The sequence below is a fragment of the Calypte anna genome, chromosome 6, assembly GCF_003957555.1.
Source record: "Calypte anna isolate BGI_N300 chromosome 6, bCalAnn1_v1.p, whole genome shotgun sequence".
Classification (NCBI taxonomy): domain Eukaryota; kingdom Metazoa; phylum Chordata; class Aves; order Apodiformes; family Trochilidae; genus Calypte; species Calypte anna.
In genome coordinates, this window is record NC_044252.1 from 1,212,370 (window position 1) to 1,232,937 (window position 20,568).

At 43.1% G+C, this 20,568-nt stretch overlaps 1 protein-coding gene across 6 annotated transcripts in view; it reads right to left on the reverse strand.

The window, feature by feature from the left end:
- USP54 (ubiquitin specific peptidase 54) overlaps positions 1–20,568 on the reverse strand; it is an 87,022-nt gene that overhangs the window by 57,885 nt on the left and 8,569 nt on the right. For 5 of the 6 annotated variants that reach the window (XM_030453137.1, XM_030453133.1, XM_030453134.1 and 2 more), the window contains exon 1: positions 8,117–8,185. The exons of the other annotated variant lie outside the window; for it this stretch is intronic. The gene's annotated coding sequence lies outside the window, so the exon portion shown is untranslated. Of the gene's footprint in view, positions 1–8,116; positions 8,186–20,568 lie in introns of those variants that run through there. 6 annotated transcript variants of the gene reach the window in all.

Genomic DNA, 20,568 nt, shown 5'->3' on the forward strand with positions numbered 1-20,568 from the left:
TTTGTTCTCCTGAGGTGGTCACACTCAGAGCACAGCCAGGGAGAGTCACTGCCTACCCAGGACCAAAATAACTTTAAAGAAAACTTTGATTATGTTACAAAAAACAATGAGCACCATTGTCTTTCTGCCCGAGCTCAATATAATGCTAACAGAATCAGACTGAAATAATGCTTTGGACCATACAAGGTATTGAAGATACTATCCCCAATGGGACCATTTACCTAACAGAAACAAACAATGCAGAAAGGAAGCAGTTGGAATACAATTAAATTGGTTTGCCTTAAGAACAATCCAGTCTTGCAGGATAGAAGGGGCTGAGCCAAGTTTTCACTGTGTCTTTCCATAATGGTAGAGTTTTGGTGAGACAAAAATAGTACTCAGAACAAGAAAGGAAAAAAACTACAGCAGAGGCACAGTATTCAAAGCAGCTTTTTTACCTCATGATGCTTCTACATCCTTTTCTTTGTTAAGTTTTAGATTTGTGTGTGCTTATTTAAAATAAAATAATTTCCTAAAGTGTAATATTAGTGGCGTAACTGTGAACAAAAAGCAGTGCATTGTTGAGTAACCATGCTGGGCTGAAAACCTGCTCTGCAGCTGTGTGTGGTTAAAGCAGCATCTTAGCTCTGTAGCACTCTTTCCTCACACAGCTTATTCCAAGGAAGCCAAACCACTTAGAAACACAGCTTGCAATACCAACACAGACCTTTCCCAAGCACAAGCAATATGCCAACCTCCATTATTATCTTACAGAAAGAGTGATCAAACCCTTCCAGGTGTCCTGCAGGTTTCCTTTCAAATATCTGCACAAGTTTTACCAAGAGTTAGCAAGCCCCTTGGTTCAAGTGGCTGGATGTCCAGGGCTCACTGACCTGAGGCTGGCAAGCACCCCTGCAGAGAAAATACAGCTCTTTACACTCCCTTCCTCCTCCTCATTCCAAAGGACAAAAGCATTTACCTTTCCTACTCAGACACAAAGAAGTCCCTGTGACTGCCCTGATTTCCTTGCTGAGGTGGGCTGGGCCAACCCCCACAAACTGTGGCAGAGGCACCTGCACCAGGAACACCAGCAGGTCTGCAGCACTGACCTTTACAAACTCCCCTTTGTTTCAGCCACCATTTCAGGATTCTTTCTCAGCTTTTTGCTAAAATGCTTCTGGTGACCCACACATACTTGGGTAACTGCTAGAAGTATGGATCAGATTCTATGTGTTTCCCAATACCTGCTTTGACACCATTTTGTGAAGTTCCTCAGCATGAGGAGAGCTGAGACTGTTATCCAGTCCCTCAGTATCTCAGGGCATGAGGAAAGAATGAAAATCATTGCCAGCAGCTCTCATTCAAGTAAGATCAGTTCAGCTTCGTCACACCTAAAATTAAAACTTGTAAAAGCCATAGAGCAGCAACAGACAGCTGTGGGCTTTACTACTAAAACAAATCCCTTTGCATCAGACAGAAAATAAGATTTTGCTCCCTGCTGCTGGCAGTCGGAGAGTTCAGAGAGCAAGAAGCAAGGGGACACATCCCCAGCAGCAGCAGAACAGCACTTCTGTGCTTATAAAAGAGAGCTTTGCCAAACACACCAGCTAAGCATCTGACTCACTGCCACCAAACTGAGGAAGAATTCAGAGCAATTACCACGTTTCTGCACGGAACAGGAAGAAATAAATAAGAAAGAGCGGGGAGAAAAAAAGAAAGGCATTTTCCACTCTTCTCACATTGCACCTAAAATCAGGACAGCCCTCCGACAGCTCTGGTCAAGTACTGCAGCCCTAAGGGCTGGTGGGAGCTGATGGCAATGCTAGCTAAATACAGCCACCCAAAGAGCTGCCTCAGACTGAAATGAAGCAGGAAAACAAGGCAAGAGAAAGCAACAGAAACAACTCTGGAATCTCTCTTCCTTTCCTTGATTTTCTGCTTTGGTTCAGGTATCAGCACTATGAGCAGCAACTGTATTTGCAGCCAGCCCTGTCTATCAGAGCCACGCATGCATACAGGGTATTTTCACAGCTGGCAAGATAAAAAGAGATTGTCTGAGAAAATCACTAAAGCTTAAGTTAAAAAAAATTTTTGCAGGAATGAGATATAGATGACAGAGAGCTGCAAGAACCTTTTTTTTTTTCCCAATACTGAAAAAAGTTCTTTTCTCAAAGTCTGCAGTCATATGATTTCAGCTTCCTTCTGGCATTGCAGATTGTGCAGCTTCTTCCCCTGCAAAGGCTCTGCTAGCCCTTCCCCTCACCTTCCAGTAATATCCCACCACAACACACCTACTCACAGAGCTGTAAATGTCAGCTCACTGAGCACAGATTAAACACCACAACTTTGTCTGCATGGAGAGGTTTGTCAGGAGTTAGTGATCTGTGGTGAGGCAGCACCTTGACTGCCTTCAGCAGAGAAGCTGGTTGCAAAAGTTCCTGCCCACCTTTGACAGATCCCTCTTGGCTGTTCTCATCTGATGCTCTGTTCTGCAGATGGCAGCCTGTGGAAGGACCACACTATAAACTGCATCATCAAGACAATCTGCCTTTGAAATAACCAGAAAATAAAAGCAGGAAAGTGGCTATTTTCAGTTATTCAGAACACAGAGCAGTCCTGCAGCAAACAGTTTGACTGGCACAGCATGGACCAGGAAACCACAAGGGGTAGAGGAGCAGAAGAGCAGTAGTTAGAGCAGCTCCTGTGAGCTTTGAGAGCCTGTGCAGATGCACTCATTCCTTGCGCAGGTAACTCACAGTTTGGTTTATGACACATCTATGCCAACATGACAGCTGCTGCCAGGGTGGATCCATTCACCATCACATGCCCTCCCTGCTCCCCTCAAGCAAACACTGGGCAGCCAGCAAAATGAGCTACTCCAGGGTGGTATGCCAGCAAAAAAAACAACAACTCCACCAATGGAAATAAAAGTCATAGGGTGGGTTGTTTTTTTTTTTTCATCATCTTGTTCACTCAGGATTCAGAGAAGAAAGCCTGGTGAGCAGTGCCTCTGGACAGTGACTTGAAATTCTGATTCTCTCACCCAGATAAAAGCTGTCCCTGCACTCAGCTGCTGGTGTGGCAATCCTTAGGAAAGGTGTGGTTTTGTTTCACCAGGCTGTGTCACTGTTTACACTGCCTGGCCTCATGCTCCCACTGCTTCCCAGGAGGGCACCGGGTTGCAAACCAGTTGCAGGAGCCACTCCAGCTCCCGAGAGCAGCCACATCACACAGATGAGCAAGATGAGCATCATACAAAGAGCAAGCAGGAGCACAGAGCACCCAGCTGAGACCCAGCAAGGCACCCAGCCCTCTCCTGAAGCAGCCACTCAGCACTCCAGCAAAGACCAGTTCAAAACAATTGCTGCCCATTAAACCCCCTGGTTAATCTTTTTTAGCCTCTTTCAGTTCAAGTGCATTCTTCTAGGACAGGGGGTTTTAATTTGCAGCACATCCCCACAGCTTTCCAGAAGACTGGAAACAGATGTTTGTCCCCTTCACTGAAAACCTTCAAGGTCAAAATAGTTAATTCTGTGGATACCAAGCCCTGACCCTCCACAGTTTCTTAATTTTGGGGGGGGAGGGTGGATTGAAGAAGGAACATGTTCCCACATTAGCAGTTCATTTTTCAAGAGAAGGGAAAAAAGCCAGCAAAAATCCAACAACAGTCAAACAAACTTCAGGGCAACGTGTTCAAACATCTCAGGCAAACACATATGGTGTACTCAGCTGACCTTCACATAGCAAGACAATTGTTTAATAGTACTGGGCAGAGAGAGGAGCACAGCAAAAGCTTCATTTTGCTTTGGGGACACAGCTTTAAAGCCAAATGGAGCCATACAGTGAAAACAGGTAAAAACCAATACTGGTTTCTGCATCACTATCCGAGCTGTGCTTTTATTAAAACCAGGTCACCTAGAGCTATTCATGGAGTTTGTAAATGATGAGCAAAAAGCTTTTTTTTTTTTTCCCCATTTCTCAATATTGCTCAAGAATAACCATGACATTGCTTTGGTATTTATCATCAGAGAATCAGAAATACTTTTCAAGACTATTCAGAGGTTGGCTAACATGAGGCCGGAGTTTCTATGCCCTCCACTTTCATTCAGCCTCCCAACTGCTCATCCTCAGCCTTGCACAACCCTCTCCAACCTGGCAGTACAAGAATTGGTGTAGCAACAGAGACAACCTCATCAGGGTAAACAGCAACCAGGTGGAAAGACAGGCCAGGGTACTTTGGAGTTAGATCTGCTCCTCAGTGTTCCTCACACAGCCCTACAAGTACTTGTTGCAGTACCAGTTAAATTATCTGAGAAGCCATGGCCTGTAGTTTAAACCAAAATCTAAACTAGCTCTAAAAATAAGCTTAGGAGCAGGAAAGTGAAAGGATTCCTTTGCATATGAAAGCGTGCCCTTGGCTAGCAAACCTTATGGTTTGACAGATGAATCTGGCCCATTTACTTTAAGAGTAAGACCAGTTTGTATACACACTCAGTGTTTCCCACCCAGCTGGGAGAAGCTGCATGTCTTTTCCTTATCTGTCTGTACTGCAAGGCAGAGTGCTCCTCACTGAAACCTCTCTTCCTTTTGGCAGATGACTCAAGACAAAAAAAGAACGACAAGGAGAAAAAATAAAGCATTAGCAACCTGAGCACACCATTAGGAACACATCCTGCTGGCAGCCTGGCTTTTTACATCGAGGAACTCTGAACCCACTGCTTCAAACTGGTTTTACCTGTAGCACTGGGAGGCCTGCAGACAGACAAGGTTCAAAGGTTACCAGACAGACACATGCAGGAACCTAAATACCTCCTCACCAAAGAGGTACCCCCACAAATACCACAAATAACTGCATTTCTTGTTGCTACAACACTCCTAAAACCAAAACAAAACCAAGGAAAGCAATTATATTGTATACCTAATCCCAGGGACTGCACCACCAAAAGGATGTTTTATGAACCAGAGAGAGATGGCAAAAGGTCTTCTTGACTACAAGCAGCACAACAGGTTACAGATGCCTGTAAATCAAAGCACTAAATGAAATTTCTTGGTTAAACCAGAAATGTGATGCCCATGCCATATCCAAAGCTAGATGAGTATCCCAGGACCTGTGCAGCTGGGACACTGTCCTGTGACCTAAAAGGCAGAGCACAAAATTTGTTTCCCTGCACGAAAAACAGAATTTCCTGTGGTTCAGATATGACCCTGACACATTCAGGAATTCATCTACAGTTTGGCTACATTGGGACTCAGAAAATAACTACTCCTGTGTAAAGCACAAACATGGCACTGGACCAGAACAACTGGAGTGACAAATCCATATCCTCTTTTCCCCTGTGTCATCAAGAAGATAAGAGAATTTTGTTAAAAGTAAGGCTCCCAACCTGAAATCTTGATCTTAACAACTCTGTGGTCCTTGACAGCTTCATCTGACAGCTCCAATTAAAAAAATAAAACTGATGCTTTTCAAGCTCTTGCCTGACATTTAGAGAGAGGGGAAAAAAAAAAAAAGGGTTGGAGGTGGAAGATTCACTTTGGAAACAAACACCAGCGTGAGACCAGGATGAAAGATTGAAAATAAGCTCACAGAGAAGTTCTCCTTACCTATACTCACTCGTCCCCTCTGATGTTCTAGTTCCTCAGCTTTATTAGTTTACTTTTGTATCACTTAATGGAACAACAGAAGGAACAAGATCACAAAGCCACAGTTATCAAGAATGTAATGAGACTCATAACATTTTATCTTACACCACTTTAAATTTCCTCCACTAATTATCTTCCGTTAGGTCTTATTTTTAGTGTTTGCCCTCTGACTGAACCTTGGCAGGGTGACATGCAGTCAGGCTGTGCAGCACACAACTCCCAAGAGCATTTCAATCCATACCATGATATTGAAGAGCTGAAAGCAAAAGTCAGTGACAGGGTGATTCCAGGAATCACCACTGGAAAGGGAGGAAAATATCAATCTTTTAAACCAGATATGACTTGCAAATTAAAATAAGTAAACCCTCTCTGAAAACCTGCCATTACAAAGAGGGGAAGTAACAGCAGTTCTTATCTTTCTTTCCACATTGAAATGTTTTCTGATCATTTCATTAGAACAGCCAGGATTTCTTCAAACTGCAGGAACCTACAACAGCTGTTGCAGATGCTTGAAATCCAGTGATTTTTGGATAGTATATATACTCATACATCTGAGGGGCATTGGTTGCTTCACAACCACTGAAATGGAATCAGCTTCAGATGCTAAAACCTCGACTAGAAGGGCAAAGAAACAGCTGATGAATTCCAGAGGAAACAGTGAACCACTCCTGCAAAACCTATGGGAAGTCACATCCATCACAGTAATAGGTACTGTAATGAAAAAATACACTTAGCTTTTAAAGAGATTGTCAGGTAGAGAAGTGACCAGGTTTCACCCTACAGCCTAATCCTGCCATGGCCTGGATTATGTGGTTGTTCACCTTAGCCTGGCACCCTCAAGCTGCATCACCCCTTTTGCCTACAAATCTGCTCCTGAGAGAACACCAGTACACTCTGCAGAAGCATGCTAAAAAAATACTCCTAATTAAACACTGGAGCAATGTGACATTCACACAGAGGTTCCTCTCCCCTGGGTGTGTGGCAAGGGACAAGTGTACCTTCATATAAATAACTAGAAATATTCCATTGGTCTTCAACAAACTTCACCCCTTAAAAACCAAACCAACCACTATCAATATAAATCACCTGGGATGCTGCAGAGTCCAGGACTAAGGCCACTGCAGCCCATCCATCCATGCAGGGTGCCCACTGAAGAGCAGCCCAGAATACCAAGTACAATATGAACATCAGCAGCTAAATTTAGAGAGTAAAAACATCATCTGTTGCATACTGATGAGGCTGAAACACTATCGAGGCAACAGATGAAAGAAACCTGCAAAAAGATGGATTCATAGGTGTGCATTCAGAACTAAAAATAGTCTCTATCAGAACAGCTGCAGATGGCCATACATTCAGGTAGTTTTATTTTAATGAGGAGTTACTCCAGATCCTGCTCTGTGGATTCACAGACTAAATCTGCTTTGGAATCTAAGGCAGAAATTAGATGTGGCAGAGATGGGCCCTTCCAATTCAAGGCTTCAAAGGCAAGGCTTAGGCTACATTTTTTTGCATAAGAATACAACAGGGAGCTTCTTTTAGTCAGGATTCAAACCTGCTAAAGCCTTGCTGTGCTTTCTCACATCCTTCTCCTCCCCAGAAAACGACAGAGGCCCTCCTGCCAACTTTATCTTCATGTGATAACTCTCTCCAGCACGGAAACTTTTTCCATTATTTCTCTCTGCCAATTTTAACTTATCTTGTGAAAAGTGAGCACATTAGACAAGAAGTCAGAGCTGCAAATATAAAAGCCTATCACAGAGATTAAATAAGTGTTCAAAGAAAGGTTACAATGTCTCATCTACACTTACTAAACAAATAAACCAAACCACACACAAACAAAACAAAAAAAAAACCCCAAGCAAAACCCACAACCAAATCCCTGATAAATACTTTGCCTTTCTTCACCAGAAGTAGCAAACACAATTCTTTTTGCAAACAAAGATTCCAGTGGTGTAAATCCCATCCGGACTTGCAGGCTCCCACTTAACTGGCACAAACCTGGCATGGCCCTTACTCCTGTCCATACAGATGGGCTTCCACCTCCCCACTGCTCAAGGGGGAAAAGCAGCACCCCTCCTCCTCCTCTACTCGGGACCCCGGTGTTTGGAGACGCCTTGATTTACCCAAGAACGAAATAACTGAATTAAATAATTCAATTAATAATTATAAATACATATATATATATATTACCCAAGAGTTAAAACAAAACACAGCACCTTCCAGCAAGGGCAGCAGCCACAGAGAGAACTGAAGGCAGCACTGGCTGTTCCTTTACTCTCCTGGGCAACAGTTGGAACAACTAAACAGAAATTAAGCGCCCAGCGTGATGTGCGACGATGAAAAGAAGGGAAAAAAGACAGAAAAAAGGAAACCTACGAGTGGGGAAGGGGCGGTGGGGGTGGTCTGAGCTGCGCATCTTCCCCGCTGCTCCGCGAAGCTGCCCCAGCCCCAAGCCGGGAGCCCTGCCCGCCCCCAGCCCCGGACCCGCACTCACTCTGTCGCGACAGACGGGTCCCCGCTATCGCTGTCGCGGTCGCTGTCCCGGAGAGCGGCAGCGCGAGGCAGGCCCCGCCCCCATGACGTCACCGCGCACCTGATTCCCGCGGGCAGGTCCCGCCTTAAAGGGGCAGCGCCGGGAACGGGGTTGGGAAACCATTCGGGTGAAGAAATAATTCAGGGGAAAAAAATAAAATAAATTTTTTTAAAAAGCACTCCTCTGGGGGACAGCAACGGCTTTTACCTTGGGTGCTGCATTTCTGCCGGAAGAAACCGAGCAACCAACCCAAGGCAGCCCAAAACACTGCAGCAAAGGATGAGCTGGGTGGGAAGGGACCTCAGGGACCACCTGGTCCAACCCTTCCCATGTTACTGCTGATGGGAGATGTCCCGGCACCCCTTGGAGCTGAGACTTCAAACCTCCCAGAGTGGGGGAATCCACCCTTCGTCCTGTGAGCCCATCCCAGTGGCTGACTGGACTCAGAAGAAAGGTTTCCTCTTGTGTCCATTGCCCCTTCTCTTGCCCATGGGACTCTTTGTCACCAGAGCCTCCATCTGCTTTGCAGACCCTCTTTGAGCACTGGATCGTGGTCATGAGGCCTCCCCAGCAGTCTGTACCACTGATGCCTGGCAGGTGGGACCCACTCACAGCACAGCTGGGATCATAGAATCATGGAATCATAGAACTGGCTGGATTGGAAGGGACCTCAGCGATCATCAAGTCCAACCCTTGATCCACTCCCCCCGTGGTTCCCAGCCCATGGCACTCAGTGCCACATCCAGGCTCTTTGGAAATATCTCCAGACACGGAGAATCCACCCCTTCCCTGGGCAGCCCATTCCAATGCCTGATCACCCTCTCCAGAAAGAAATTCTTTCTAATCTCCAACCTAAACCTCCCCTGGCACAACTTGAGACCCTGCCCTCTTGTCTTGCTGAGAGTTGCCTGGGAAAAGAGCCCAACCCCCCCCTGGCTCCAACCTCCTTTCAGGGAGTTGGAGAGAGTGATGAGGTCTCCCCTGAGCCTCCTCTGCTCCAGGCTGAACACCCCCAGCTCCCTCAGCCTCTCCTCACAGGATCTGTGCTGGATCCCTTCACCAGCCTGGTTGCCTCCTTTGGACCTGCTCCAGCACCTCAATCTCCTTCCTGAGCTGAGGGGCCCAGAACTGGACACAGGACTCGAGGTGTGGCCTCACCAGAGCTGAGTACGGGGCAAAACCATAAACCAAACCATTAGCACCATCTCCAATCAAAACCAAGTGTCCTCTCCACCCCCCTGCTCACTGATCCTCTCTGCCAAGGGAACTGGAGAGCAAGCAGCCTTCACACCAACATCTGCACTGCTAGCTGGGCAAGTCACACCAGGTGTGGGACTGAAAAGATTCAAATGCAACCTAAACCCACTAAGGTTTCCTATTTGGGAAGCAGGTTTGAAGAGAAACCCAGCAGTTCCCATCCAGTGTCATCCTGTTTATAGCCACACACAGAAAAGATGGCACTGCCAGACACCCAGCCATGGGAAAAACACATGGGGGAAAAACACGCACATGGGGGGGAAAAAACACACACATGGGGGGGGGAAAACCCCCAGACTTCAAGGAAATTGCTGGGAATGCTGAAGCTGCAGGCACTTCCTTCCTTTTCTTTCTTTCCATCCTTCCTTCCCTTCCTTCCTTCCACCACTGTTATAAAATCACCAGTGCTAATTGCCATGACCTCCAGCTTTCAGGTGAACTTCATGCCAATCAATCTCTCTCTCTCTGGTCCAATTCCTCTCTGTAACACCCTGACAAGTTTTACTTCCCCAGCTCTCATCTCTCTTCTCACTGACAGTCCTTACTGCTGGGGACCAAAGATGAAATCACCATGGAGAAAAGTGCCTTTCCCCCAGGTAACACCACCAAGGTTTTACTCAGCCTTCAACAGATACTGCTAAGCAGTTACCTGGTTCTGCAAAAGTCCCCTTTTTTATCTGTTTCCATGTGTGGGTTCCACCAGCACTCATGAAAAAACGTTGTTGGGCTTTGGAAGGGCAGCATCCTGAGCAGCAGACAGGAGAGCATTCTGCTTTGCACAGAGGAACAGCCTGAGTTAAGCTTTAACACAATATCTTACACTCAATATATTATGTTGAGATATAATATCAATATATCAATATATATTGATATATATTGAATATATAACATACATATGTTGTGCCTCAGACACAACATTTTGCTTTGCTTTGGTTATAAGGAAGACATCATAGATGACACCTTTATTAAAATACCTGAATTACACTGAATCCCTGTTTTCCCCTAGAGAGATCATTTCTTTTATTTCCCCTGATATTTTTAGACATATTAAAAAAAAAAAAAGAAAACCACAAACCACTTTTTACTCATGTTCAAACCTTTCTTTTTTCCCCACCCCTCTTTTCCTGAGTGTTTGTAAGCTCTGTGCTTCTGCTTTACTGGGGTTAGGATTCCTATACTAAATAATCAGGATATATTTCTGAAATATCTCTCAGAAAGTGTTGAATGTGATATGGCACATTTTAAAAAAATAGAATTCCACATTCCTTCTAGCCTCAAGCTGCACGTGGACATAAGTTCTATGACATTATTTTAAGTACTTTAAAATAAGAGTGTTTGAGAGAAACCAATTATGTTGATACTGACAGGAAAAGCCCCAATGCTAAAGACTTTCAGAAGTAGGGGATCTGGTTCTCTACTGCTGAAATACTGAAAGATTAAAGTTTCTTGGGTTTTCATCTTTCTTTCTGAGCTGAGAACCAGCATGGAACAATGAAACTATAATTAAAAAGTCAGAAGCTAGGCTATCAGTCCATGGTTTCAGTGCAGCATCTCATTTCCTAAAATTTTACTGGCAAGCAATAAGTGGGATTTTATTTTAAAGTGTATTTAAAACGGATTATTTTATGTATTGATAGGCTTAAATGCCAAATTTAAATAGAGCCCAATGCACTTTTCTCTCAGTAAAAATTATTTTAATCATTTTTAAAATGTCACATAACAAAACCCAAATGTCCTGGGTGCTTGTCACCCATCACCCTGTTGGGTCCCTTTTGATCACAGAGCTCCCACCCTCTCAGAGTCAGCTCTGCAGCTGGAGTTGGAGCCTGGAAGTTGGCTGTTCACAGCTGACAGCTCAGCTATTGTCTGCAGCCCTGCTGCTTACCCAGACTATTGTCCTGCCTTCCTGTTGCCTTCCCCTAGAACCAACTATTAAATTAAACCTACACACTTAATACATACTCCCACCCACCAGAGCTAACCACTGCTGAATGTGCAAGACTTAATTAAAAGTTCTGCTCCATCCTGCCTTGCACGGTGAAAGCACAAGAAAATCACTTCTAAACCCCATTTTCAGTTAAGACCATTGGATTTTAATTTTTTTTTTAAATCTTAATAGCCTAAATAAATTCAGTGCCCATTCAGTAGCCTAAATAAACTTAATAGTCAACTGCCCTCAAATGACAAAGTTTCTAACACAGGACAACCATCATTTACTTGTATTGCAAGGAGAGTTCAAACTTTCAAACCCTGCTTTCCAGTGAGTGGGTGGTCCCTGTCCCACTCCATGCTCAGGCACATCAAAATCACCTGTGATGATTAAGACAAAAAAAATAAAAATAAAATTAAGAAGCCATGAGTTTTCTGGTCTACCTATGGCTTTCAAAAGGTAAGACACAACATGAAATAATCTGTTGACCTGACATCATCTGTTGGAATTACCTTAACCTCTGCTGCTGTGGATTTCACAGCTACCCAAGCCCAGCAGGGGAAAGCAGCTCCATCCCCCAGCCTGCTGAGCATCAAACCCATGGCCTGGCACCAGGGCAGCACTCCCAGACCTCAGGCACTTGGACTGCAGCAGATGCTGGATTGTCTCCTGAATCCAGAAGCATCGATAGTGCTTAAGAGCTGGCTGCTGAGGTTGCAACATCCTGCAGTTTCTGTACCATGGGATGGCTTTATTACACATTCCTCCTACCTAGGAGTCTCAGCCTTCCAGTGGCACATGCTGCTGGCAGTTCTCTCAGAAAATGAGCAGCTTTGGCAACTTTTTCAAAGATTATTTTATCACTGAGTGTTCATGGGTGATAAGCTGTGTTGCTTCGCATCCTTGTACAGCAAGGGTCCTTCTGTTTATTCCAAATATCTCTATCACCTGCTAGATTCATACAGCCAGCTCTAAGTCTGCATTTTAAAAGCAAGGATTCCTGGCTCTGATGGTTAAAAAATAATAAAATACCTGAGCAAACAGAATCCTCTGGGTTCTACCATATGCATGTGTCTAGAAGTTTGAAAGCTAAGGATGAACATTTAAATAATCAAAGTAAGCAAACATTCCCCTTGCAGATAAAATGAATGTGACCATCCAGCTAGGAAAGCAAGGTACATAATGAAGAAAAAAAACATTAGACATTAGGCCAAATTCACTGTGGGATGGAGAAGGAAAATAGTGGGATAAGAGCTACCAGAGATCTAGCAGGTTTCCCCACATAAATATCTAAAGATGGCAAAGAAGTAATAAAAAAAATAAAAGGGAAAAAAAAAAAAAGAGGGTAAAAATGTGATTGGAAGCAACTTACAATAAATTATTAGAAAGAAGGAATACTGGAGTGATGGAATTTCCTTCACATTTACTTAAACAAAAAGTCCCATTAAAATGTGCTTGAAGCTGTGACAAATCCCACTCTGGGGCACAGACTTCAGGTTTGGCTGGCTCCTCTGTACACAAGCTGTTGGCTTAGACTCATGCAATCACTTCTTTCCCTTGGAGAAAACAGAAGCTAAAATTGCCAAGTAAGGTAATTTCCAACTGCAATGATTACAGACGTGTGCTCTGGAGTATAACAATGCAAACAGAGACTCCAAGTATGCTAACAACACATGTTACAGCCTCAGGTAACTGAGCCTGCACTCATTTCTCAGTGGAGAAATGCACAATGGAAATTGGGAAAGATTCTATAAACAAAACAATTACCTGCAGTACACTCCTTGTTTTCTTATGATAATAATATGTTGAGTCCTCAAAGTGCTGGCCTGACAACTGAAGTCGTTAGGAAAATGAGAAAGAAATAAAAGTTGGCTATTGACAGGTTTGTCAAGGGCATAAAGCAGATAGAAATGAGCTGAAACTCTTGCATGGTGTACCTAATAATTATGTAGTCAGGTACACCAAGAAAAACAAGATGAGAGCTACTGAGTTAGAGGACATCAGAAGTGGAAGGACTTGCAAGATGGAGGCTGCCTGCATCATCATCATCATCACTTGGGCTAGTGAGTACTGTCCCAGAATTGTCTCCACATACCAACCCCATGCACATCAGGTCCAGACTAATAAATGACCAATTTTTCTTTTTTTCCATCACTAACATTCCAAAAAGTCTATACAGCCTGTTCAGCCTTAAGATAATGTTGTGACTCAAAACACAGCTAAATAAAGAAAACGCCTTGAGAAGCAAGTCAGCCATCTCAGGAACTGGTCCTTTGCTCCTGGTCCAACACTTAATCTGCATTTTTGCAATAGCTTAATTAAAATAACTTGTCTTGCCCTCCCTCCCACTGATGGGCCTTACTCCTGACAGCTTCCTACCTTCTTGAAATAGCCTACTACATACACAATTTATGTGCCTCTAACTTGGGGGCCTGCATGCTTCCAACCCTTCCCAGTTCAAATTGTTCCAGTCCTTCCTACTGGGCCCTGTTTTCCCAAATTATTACTCTTCTCCCAGCCTCTCTTCAGCTGAGCTCCATCTCCTTGGGGCATTTACCCTAGCCAGATGCAACACTTGAGCTGAGGACTTTCCTGTAGATTAAAAAAATGAATAAATTGTTCAGTATGTTTTACATCCTATGCTCATTTATTTATCCCTCCCAATAGAACATCTGCCCCTTTTTCAACACCAGTTCTGAAGAACTGTTACCCAATTACTTGTTCTCTACTCTATTTAATGATTTTAAGGGTAGAATCTCAATCTGTGCCTGCTTATCTCCCAAGGATTTCTCAGTTTTCTCAAAATAATCCCATGCTCTTAAACTTCTGTCCTGTGTATATACATTCCTCCCAAGTTCTGAGGGCATTTTTTGTGAATCAATTTTGTAAGCCCTCTGCTCTCTAATCAAGGTCATTAGCAAAAAGATTGAAGTGAAGCAGAATGAGCACAGACCCAACAGCCTGAGGTGGATCCACATTCAATACAAGCAGCTCATTTTCACAGAGAATCATTAATAACCACCCACCAGGCACAGTTATCCCACAATCTTGCTCCTACTCAACCATCAGTTTTTTCCTGGCCACATTTCTTCCCTTCTTTGTAACATTATTGCATGAAACGGTGCCAAAGAACTCCCTGGTATCAAAACATGACCCTTCACACTTCCTTTGTCCATTCTCAAGCCTTACTGTCATGTTACAGATGAAAATCAAGCTGGCACATCCATCTAGTCCTCCTAAATTCATGTTGGTTGTGATTCATGCTCTTTCTTTCCCAGAGGCTTAGACTTTGTGCAAGAATTCATTCAAAATGTGGAAGATGAATGGTCTCTAATTTCCTGGCTCCTTTCTTCCAGCTCCCCTTTTCTTTTTTCAAGTCTTCCAGCACCTCCAGTACCAGCTCGTGGTACTGAGATAGTTTTTGTCACTTTGTTTTGTTTTTTTCTTTAACATGCCAAAGGATAAATTTCATCAGGTCCAGCCTAATAAACAACCTACCCAAGCAGTAAGAAGTATGCAAAAGGTTTGCTTCAGATTTGCCAACCATCTTTGATGTCCTCCCTGCTTTTTATTTCCTTCTTGTGCTGACTGCTGCTCACTTACACTCCTAACGTTTTGAGGGTATTTTCACAGCACTAACTCCAAGTACATCTTAGAAACCCTCACATTCCAGAGCCTGGGTGGTACTGGCAGCTGGAAACACACTTGGGTGAGGTCCAGAGGAGCAAGGGGTCCTTCTAAACATTTTCTAGTTCAGTGGCAATAGAGGAGACCCACGATAAGCCTGTGACACCAAGAGAACCTGAGCTCTGCAGCCCAGCCTTGCAATCCCACACTGGCTAGGAAAGAGCAATAGCAGATGGCAATTAGCACATTACCACTGGGTCAGTTACAAAAGCTGTCTCTGCACACCCAGCTAGAGCTGGGCTGGGTGGGGGGCTGCCTACTTTGTTCACACACACTGAATAAAGGGTTGCAGATTAAAAAAAAAAAAAAAAAAAAAAAAAAGGAAAAGCCCCATGAGACTCAGTCTGACACAGCTGATCCTGCAGATATTCTGGCTCTGTCTGCTCTGGTAGCACCAGGCACAAAACCAGTGACCCCTCTGCACATTCCTACACCACCTCTTTTACCAATGAGGTGCCCAAAACTAAGCTAAGTAACAGCAGACTCTTGCTATAGTACATAGGCATGTGTGGCAGTTGAAGAGGTAAATGTTTCATTTCCTTCTTTTAAAACAGCAAACAAGAACAGGAAGAAAAAAAAAAAAAGTTGAAAGACTGCTGGTTTTTTTGCTAATACCTATGGCTTTTTGAGTGTATTGTGGAGTATTCGCCATGCACCCGAATTGTTTATTTCCTTTTCACAAGAACGATACAATGATTATACAAACGTTATCTTCTGCACACACTAAGCACACTCTTTAGCCTTCCAGGCCTTCCCTTTATTGAAAAATTTCCTCTCCCCAGGAATACCAGAGAACAGAAGCAGGAGGACACAGAAATACAATTGCTAATGAGGAGAGTCAGGGTGCAACAGTATCTTTAATTAGCTGCCCCAAAATTTATCCAAAACTCCTCTGACACATTGTATAATTTTATGACAATACTTTACAAATAGCAGAGCAAAACCTAACAAGTTTAACATCAGAAGAAAAAGAATGCAAATACTACTTACGAAGATTAAGATGGTAAATTAATGCTTAACTTTGGGGACTATTTGACTTTTTATCTACTTAACAGTATAATTACCAATGTATTTGAAGGAAAAAAAATACCCTTCCAGACGTACCCTGCTTTGCCCACCACAGAAGTAGGAAGTTAAACACTGATTTATCATGACTTAACAAGATGCTGACCATCAGATGAACTGCATTAACTGAGGAATATATTTCTAGTCCAATTACTCTGAGGAGCAAAACAAGTTACCATAAGCCACTAGTGAATTGGCTAGGTGTACTCAAGGGAAATCTCAGACACTGCACTAAAAAAAGAAAATTTATGTTGCAACTGCTCAGTCACTAATTAACAGCTTACCACATTCTTCCAGACCAGGCAAAGTAATTTACAAAGACAAATATTCAGGCTTTAGCTGGTGGGGGTTTGAGGGTTTGTTTGTTTTTTCCTAAAGGCACACTTTAGAAAAGATTAAGGTTTTGGAAACTGATAGGAATGTTACAAATGTTACTGTTCTTTTTATTGATCCTCTTAGCAAGATTTAACACTAGCCCTAATCACTATTAGACAGTATTTTACTGGCCCATTTGGAGCGGGCTGGCATTCAGTACATTTTGAAAGAGAATTAAACAACACCTCTGATTTCCTTTTCTATGATTAACTAGTGTAGCTCCCATAGCAATCATTTCAGCTCAGAGCTGAAGAACTTGATATGTTTAGGAAAATTAGCATGGCAAGAGGCATACTTTGCAGACATGATCTGCACTGCTGCTAAATGTGTCACAGATCCTTCCACTGCCACTAAAACAAGATAGGTGCAGGTTCCTAATATTACCTTTGTACCTGAATAGAAGTAAGAGCTCTCTCACACCTAGTTCACCATCTGCCACCATTAGCTTCTATGCTCTCTTCACAGCCACTCTGGAATTCAACCCAAACACAGAGTTAGTTTAAGAATTCACTAACAGAACTTGAGTATCTGTACAGTCTGTATTCCCAGTGCTTGGGTATGCTTAGTTGTAGCTGTAAGCTCAGTTGCATCCTGTCCGTATGGTCAGGACCCACTACAAGCAATAATCACTGATGATAAATCCATGTCCAGAGAAAGACTCAATCATGCTGATGAGATCCTGAGTAATATCTGATTTCTCTCCCTTGTGTATAGCTATGCACACAAGTTGCACTACCAAGATCACCTGCTATCTCATGGGAACTCATTGTAATGTAGTTTCATTATGCTGCTCTGTATATCCCCCAAGAACTTCCTCCCACCCCCAGAAGAAGTTCACAGATTTTAGAACTATTTCTGCTAGAACACAGACAGTGCAAGATCTGTTTCCTCTTCTCAGGGGATGTGACAGTGCTGGAACAGCCAAATTCTGCTCCCAGTTCTGTGCTAACCTCCTCCAGCACCCTGAGCCTCTGTGCCCATCACTTCTGGCTACTTATGCTACCATGCCACAGTACATCTGTTGAAGTCTCTGGGCTTAAAGACTCAAAATATAATTCTCATAAAAACAACCAAAAAGTGAAAACCCTGCTGATAACTGGATTCATAGAGGTTCCTTTGGAATTTCAAACAGAAAAAGGCACTTCCTGCTTACCTAGCAAAGACATGAAATCCATCCTCAGCCCCTTGGTTGTCAGAAGCAGCCCTGTTTCTGGACACCCATCACAGCAGGCAAGGGAGAGGTGACACAGAAAGCAGCTGCCCCTGATTCTAACACATTTAAACCTGGGGAACAGCTCCACACAACGTGACAGGGAAGGCTGATGGAATCAATACCCAGTGGAAAGGGATGATGCAGTGGCCCAGTTCTTATTCCTCTAAAATTTTAAATGCTGTCATCTTTTTCATAGTACCAACCCAACCAACAAGTTACTGTTTGAATGGATAAGCTAAACCTAAAACCAAACAAGTTGCATTTATTCCTTTAAGGATTTACCAAGAAACTGAGACTGCCAGCCTGTTCTTTCTATTTAATTCCCTTGGGATGGCCCAACAGTTTTGCAACTTAAAAACTGGCTGCTTTGAAACTGCAGAGTTCAAACTCATTACATTTAAAAGAAAAAAAAAATCAGATCACATCCATAGCTCCCTTTAAGTAAGTGCTCATATTTTACTGAATCCCCACAACTTTTGCCAACATTACTTTTGCAGACACAGATGTTTGTTATCCATGCTTAATTGGGCACAGCAAGAATTAATCTAGAGCCAGGGCAAATAGAGGAGTAGACAACACACTGTCTCACTAAAAAACACCTTCCACAAGCAACCTAGAAAGCTGTGAAATTGCCTGGAACACCATGGGATAATTAAACACAAATGCACTCCCAGCAAGGGCTAACCTCCCTCACAAGGAGCAAAGCCACAGTCAAACACTACAGTGGTAAAAGTGCTAAAAATTGATGTGTATCAAGGCCTGTAAACCACATGGCCCTGCACACAGACTTCACCAAGATCTTCCTGGAGCACATAAAATTAACAAGCTGTACCCACATAAATACACTGTGCTTGACTCTTGTACATAATGCCTGCCACCACATCCCTGAATTAAGGTACAGCTGCAGATATGGCAAAAGAAGTCAGGAAGAGCAGACAGGAAGGCAACCAGGGGACTTCACTGGAGGTCTTCATAGCACAAGTCATCAGGCATTATTTCACAGCACTGTCATCTGGCAGGCAGAGAAATCACCAGGTTACAGGTTTAAAAATGGATATGGAGATACAAAGTTACTATACATCACATAAAGAGTGGAATTCCCTACCACAGGAAGGCTGCCTGTGGAAAAATACAATTTGGTTCAGAAGTACTAAACTAAGAGAGGACAGGTCCATCAGAGGCAATTACAGACTACTGGCTAGGTCAAGCTCAGATCTCCCTGAACTACTGACAGTCAGAAAGAGAAAAAAACAACCCAGAGGAGCCATGTTTTAGACTTTCCTTGGCTTTCCATACTGCTCCTTTATACATTTTCTTTAGGCCATGGTTGAGACTGCTTGAGCAATAGAACCAGTGTAACCCCAGCCACAAGCCCTTTCCAAGACAGTGAACCCACCTTTCCTCTCCTTATTGCAGAGGATCCCAAAGAGCTGAGTGAGTGAGCAATGTCACTGGGCTTAATAAAAGTGGCAGGTCTTGCCTAAGTTATAAACACACCTGGCACATCAAATTATTTCCCAGTTACTTACAAAGCAGATATCATGGCTTTTTATTAGTACCTCTTGCACACCTACATCATTTTGGAAACACATTCTAATACTTTGCCTCCCAGTTCCACCTGATTATCTTTTCTACCAGGCAAGAGTGATATTTCTGATGAAAACATAACTCTATATGCAGTCAGATGACACATAAAACCTGTGCCAGTGCTAACCCCAAGCTTTCAATGCTGCCATTCTGGCTGCATCTAGAAACCTGCAGGTACCAGCAAGAATATTTTCCTGTTACTACATTCAGTGGGAGCAAGGCTGAAATTTAACCACCATAAGAACACAGGACTGATTTCAGCTGGGAAAATGTCTGTATTTCCAATCCTGGCTTGCTACCTAAGGCAACAACAGTCCCCAAAGTCACAGAAAATCTCTCCTGGGAGAAAGTTCTGTCTGCAAGAGAGAGGTTACTCTGCTTGTGGAAGCAGGAGAGCAGACATAATTCAAAAGACAACAAATGCTACTCTACTTTACCCTCATCTAAATTCCAAATAAGTTCTGCACTACCAGTATGTACAGATAAAATCCTACTGCAACAGAGGAAAAACTTCCCTAATGACTAAAGAATCTCCAAAGCAATTTTGCCTTTTAAAGTACACAAAGATGCTGGTATTTCCTCCAGGAAGATAGGTTTCTTTATAAAAATGTCAAACGAATTTTTGGCAGTGATGCAGTTTTCTTAATTCCAACTGGCAATTTTCAAAACCATAATTCCAAAGATCTCAATCTGCCAACAGGGCAAGAAGATAAACAAGCTGTGACATTAAAGCCAAGCAAGCTTAGGGGAAGTCACTGGATTTGGCACTGAATTTCCCAAGAACCAGGCAGATGACAGACAAACACATACACATCCTCCCCGCTCTTTCCCCAAATTCAATACTCAAAATCTTTCAGTGAATGCTATTGAGGCAGAAGAGTATGATTTTCCCTTTCTAAAGCAATTTAGATAATTATAACCTGCAAAGAGTGCTGAACACTTGAAGGAATGATTAAGTAATTAGACTTTGCAGCTGTGTCACTTATTTTGTGAAGGCCAGACAGGGAGAAAAAAAAAGGCTGCACACACCTCTGTGCCCACTAACTTTTCCAGGAAGTTCCTACTAATACACCAAGTTACAAGTGCCTGTGTTTCAGAAGCCAGAATTCAAGTGATTGGCTTTGTCTAGACTGAGAGGTGTAGTGCTCCATTAGTATTATTATGTTTTTATAAAATCAATAGTAAATTCCTCTGCAAAATCTAACTGGGAAACCACAAAGAATGGTTTTCCAGAAGTGCACAAACAGAAAAGTAAATACTTATCAACTCCTGTTGGCAAACATACTTTTTGTTTAAGGA